Below are 5,805 nucleotides of genomic sequence, written 5' to 3'. Positions count from 1 at the left end.
ATATATATATATTGGTTTCAGAGAGAAAGGGAGAGAGAGATAGAAACATCAATGATGAGAGAGTATCATCGATTAGCTGCCTCCTGCATGCCCCACACTGAGGATCCAGCCTCACCCTGGGTATATACCCTGACCGGGAATCCACTCTTGATCTCCTGTTTCATAGATGCTCAACCACTGAGCAACACCAGCCGGACCCTTTTGCTCTTCTTATTTCCTGTTCACTCAATCTCGATGGATCAAATTGGAATAGAGTGGAGTAAATACCAAACATTGCTAAATTTGGGCTTATGTAGAGACATATGAAAAGAGAAATGAGAAAGTCCCAGAAATTCAAATACCAAGTTATATTAAAAAGAAAAGAGAAGCAGAGAATATAATTGCATATTTTTTTTGAAAAAAATTCATACACATTGAATATTTGTTCTGGTGGGAGGTTAATGAATAGTAAGTCATCTTTTTATTTTGCAGATGTAGAAACTGAATCTTGGAGAGTCCGCACAATTTTAGCAAACATCTATGTCTACTTAGAAACAAAATCAGGAACAAAATACTTATTTGGCTTGCTGTCTATGCTTTCTTGTACATCACTGCCCCTCCACAGGTACTATAGAGTAACTTTCCTGGTTTAGGGTGGTGTTATAATGACTAAATGACTAATGGAGATGAAAAGTATAATCCTGCCCCTACTAGTGAATGGCCATCACAAGTATTTCCTGTACAGGAGATCTCTCACTATTACCCAAGCCCTACTTATTCTTCAAGGCCTGCCTCATAGCTCCTCCATGGAGTCTTTTTAATCAATGCAAAAGTATGCAATTTTTCTTTCCAAAATCGTGTATTTCTGCTGTTATGGCAATTAAGGTTTTCTTCCACGTATTATCTCTTGATTATTGTCTAATTGCTGTAATGTACAAAATGGTACTTACCAAATAGTTATAATGATGCCAGGTGCCACTTTGAGACAGAACACTGATTTTGGAAATGTATATGACTAGTATATGAAATTGAATGGTATTAATTCAAGGCAGCTATGGAGAATAGCTGTACTTGAGCTCATTAGTTAGAATTAGGCATTGCCTCCAAGATTTTCTCATTAACTATTGGCTATAGCAGACCTTAGCCTAAAGCCAAAATAGAAAAATGAGAAATTAATATAATTCTGGATTTCAGCCTCAATATAATCCATTTTAGAAACCATCCAAAGAAAACATTATCTCTGAGTAATATGCAATTAGATAAAGATGTATACAGAAAAATATAAAACCTTAATAAGTTCACAATATATGAAATTTAAGTTCATGGAACTCTAATGATAAATGTAAAATAAGATCCAATCTATACTATTCTGTCTATGTAATATAAACTTTTAAGAAATACTATAAATATTCAGAGTTTAAAAAATAGATTACTGACATTTGGAGTGGTCAGAGATGAAACTTATCTGGCTCTAGAAAGATGAGTAATATTTTAATAGGATTTAATCAATCTTTCTCAACTTTAATTCAGGGGATAATGGCTTTCAGTTGTATCCAGAGAAAAATTTGTTCAGAATAACTAAATTTTCTTTCTTATGTTTAACTAAGTACTAGAAACATGCAACTGAAAGGTTTGCCAAAGCCTTAAAAATGATAATTATTTTAGGATTTGGGACTATTGATATTTTGGCATATGTGATGGAAGTGAATTAGACCAGATTTAATGCAATCCCTTCATACCCTATGTCTGTGAATCATATTTCCATATTAACTTATTAAAATTCTACTAAATACTTAAGTATTTCCAAGTTAGCATGGAATATATTACTGGGACTTTCTGCTAAAGTGTAAAGAAAGAATGTGTGTAAAAGATGAGCAAGCATTTCTTCACATTTCAGAGAGTGATTATAAAGTATGATACACTACTTATGAGCCAGAAAATGTTTGTAAAATTATTTAAGCTTTTGGAGCTTGATTCCTTCTTTTATTAGTAAAGTGACAATTAATTCAAGTAAATCTTAAAGAACCATTTATATTTTGTTTATTGCTATTTACCCAGTGTCTCTTACCTGTCAGATATACACAAAAATATGTTAAATAAATTGGATCTATATGTCTATACTGAAACTTACTATAGGTAGTTTAAGTTAGCAATGACATCTAAGAAATGTAGTTCATGCAAATCCATTAATGAGCCATATTTTAGTTAAAACAAAATTAGCATGTTTCCTGAAAAGCTTCTTCTGCTAGTATTTTCTCTCTTTTAGGTATTAGCCACTGATTGTATTTAAAATAAAACACATAAATATATGCCCAACATAATTAGAATCGGCCTTTTTTTCATTTCTACAAATATAAGAGAATAATAAAGCATAACAATAATTACCCATGAGATTTATAATTTTTATCAATCTTTTGAACCTACTACTTTGGTTTTTAAGAGTTTGGGTTTACCTTGTGTATACATTCTTCAGTTACATATGCTTTTATCACTGTCACTGAACAAGTCTCAACTTAGAAGGATTCCAGAGATAGTGCTAGAGAAGTTATGATTGACAAAGACATACCCAAATTCACTACATATATACATATTATCCTGTTTTCTTGGACCATGTAAAGTATCCACGTTTATTGTTGATTTTGTCAGACTCTTCTTCTCTTTGAATATCAATGTTCCTTAATTGTGCCCTATGGGCATCTGGGACAGGAAGCAGTACTGAAATATTCCTTTAGAGATGCTTATGGCAACGGTGTAAAGGTAGCTAATAAGGTAGCTAATCAGGCATCTCTGGTAATATTACTAGAGACATTGGCAATAGCAATATATTGTTGACTCTGTCTTTAGTACCTTACCTATTGTCTTAGTGGGGAGCTATAAATATAGGATATTGTATTATTTACTTTATGTAGTTCTGAGAATCTTTTCTTTTACATATTATGTATAAATTTTTTGTTTAAATCAATCTCCTTTCCATTTGTCTTTAATATTTCTTCACAAAAATGCAAATGCAATTGCCAAGAGAGTTAAATATGGATATTTATATTAACATTTTAAATGTAAAAGTATAAGCATTAATGTCAAGAATAGATATGTGTGAAGACAATGGGCGGGGTGGGTTACAGTGACTTTTGTTGAAGAGAATTAAATAGTTAAGAAAAAGAAAGTGATGCCATTAAAATTTTGAAAGGTCTGAGCTAGAAATTCCATTCATTCTCAAAAAGTGATATGGCATATATCTTCAACAAATCTTCCAAAAAAGAGAGAAAGAACTCATGGATATGGACAACAGTGTGGTGATTGTGGGGGTAGAGTGCTGGGTGGAGGTGGAAGATGGCATAGGGAGAACACATGATGATTGAAAAAAATATATATATATAATAAATTTAAAAAAATCTGTATTGCCACATCTTCCCAAAGAGCTAAAGTTCCAGCTGCAGAGGTTGAGCCTGCCCAGCATGTGTCGCTTGGCTGTCACTGAAATGCTGAATGATTTAGACCTGTCCATACTTAGGATTGTTATTCTAGATACTCAGACATGATCTTTTTTCTTCCCCAGTGAGATAGTGTCTGACCTGTTGACACATCTCAGGGTAACGGCAAGTCAGACTGATGCAGAAGTTTTAAGTTCTAAATGGTTAGGCCTCTTAGATTTAAGGCAAATAATCTACTGTCAGGTTTATAGAAAGGGAGATCTTTAAGGCTGTGGTAACAAAGAGAGCACTCCCTACAAAGTAAAAAAATAAAATCCTTCAGTTACCTTTGTCATTATCATTTGAATTACAATGAAAGTCTTTGATTCTCACAAAAATGGAGAAAAATGATTTATTTGAAATATCAGATCCCAGCTTCATAAGCCTCTATAATACAATGGTTTTTGTCCCAAAAAATCAATTTAAATGTACTAGCTATGTAAAATAATGTGATCCAACCCTAAATCTTTTAAATTTTACAAATGAACCATTAGGTCAATCCAATATAGAATTGAATATGTGACTGTGTGAATATAAAAATCTAATAGCATATTATCCAAATATTTTTTATTCAACTTTAACAAATATGTACGATTTTCCTTATAAAACCTATAGTACAAAAAAGAGCAAGTCTTCTATACAAAGGGGAGGGGGCAAGTAAAAGAAACAAAAAAGAAATGGAAATAAAGATTCCTATAATTATTACTTTCTCATATTTTCTGAAAAGAATATTGAAAATATTTGGCCAAGACTTTGTCCATTTTATATTAATTTGGGGATATATATATATATATATATATATATATATATATATGATTTTTTGAGTAACACTGAAAATTTTACCCTAAGTCATAATAAAGAAATAAAGGAAATATGTTGGTAGAGGTGTATTAAACCACCATTAAAATCTAATTAGAAAAATGTGTTTATGTGTGTGTGTTGTGTTTGTGTGTGTATGTGTGCACGTACATCTACTTAGAGTTTGCTTAGCTTAGTTCATGGTTTTGTTTTTTGTTTTGCCAAACAAGCTGCTAACATTTTCAACCTTTTTCTTTTTTTTTCTGTGAAGACCTCATTTGTTGGCATCTCCCCCCAAACCACAAAGAAGTGCGCTGGGCTCATTACTGTCTTTCTGCAAGTCACAGTGGGATCATTTCCCAGGTGTGTTGTACACGGCAGACTAGACTTCAGTGCTGAACCTCAGCATTTCAAGCAGAAACTACAGATTCGTGGTAGGACTAAAGTCAGTTTGGTAAAGTGACCCTCTCTCTCCCTAGTCCACCTTCAAACGGCAAGAGTTTTTGAGAGCTGAGGGGGCAACTTTAAGTCAGCCAATAGCAGAAAAGCAGTAGGTTTCTAGCACAATGTCCAAGCACAGTTCACTCTGCTGCAAATGAGCCATCTCAGATGCTTCTTCACAAATATAAATACTCTAATACTGAAGCCCAGTTGGCTGGAGGGTGACAGACAGAAGCTCTCTCCTGCTGACTAACAACTGGGAGCTGGTGCGCGGTCCTGTCCTAGGCTAGACTTTTCCTGATTGGATCTATGTGCTTTGGCACAGCTGATTTTCTGGTAGAAATGCCTTAAAATTTTTAAAAGAAATGTATGTAAGGAGGCAATGAATAGAATCCCTGAGAAGGGCAAAAATTTGAAGGTCATCGTATTTCTTTCTCTTTTTCTCTGATTTGCCATTTCCTATCAACCCCTGCCTTTAGACCTCCCCCAGGTGCCCTCTGTACATCCAGGCCATCCTCTCAGATGAAAATTTCTCGAAGGAGAACATCACCTCCACCACAGGACACATCCCTTCTTGCCCTCATCTCCTGGCAATGCAGGGCCTGCTTGTCCGTCTCAGGCTGTAGGGCTGGACCATTATGGAAAAGAGAAAACACTATTTTTCTCTATTCTCTACCGAGAGAACATCTCATTTTACTGCAGTTTCACAGGAAACCTTGTAAATGCAGCTGGGGAAATAAATGAACAAAACATACATGCAACCAGCTACTCTTTATTTATTGACTAAATATGTAATCAGTTCTCTGTTTTGCAAAGACAGCTCCTGGTTTTGATTCTTGAAATTTCTCTGCAAAAGGAAAGAAGATCAAACAGTGCCTCTGGTTTCACCAGTTGTATAATTAAAAAAACTGCCAGTATGTATATATAATTAACACTTTTCTTTTCATAATTGTTTGCCTTTTTATTTAATCATAATATGGACTTGTACTGACTAAAGAGTAGGTTTAAAGCGGAAAATTCATTTTAAATATATTCAGATTAGTAAATAATTTAATTTCAAAACCATGAAAAACATCTTTGAAATGTAATAGCAAGTAGCCTCTGAAATCTAAAAATA

This window comes from Myotis lucifugus, unplaced genomic scaffold, assembly GCF_000147115.1.
Source record: "Myotis lucifugus unplaced genomic scaffold, Myoluc2.0 scaffold_392, whole genome shotgun sequence".
In the NCBI taxonomy this organism is placed as follows: Eukaryota; Metazoa; Chordata; class Mammalia; order Chiroptera; family Vespertilionidae; genus Myotis; species Myotis lucifugus.
The sequence above is the reverse complement of the archived record's forward strand: the minus strand, read 5'-3'. Positions refer to the sequence as shown.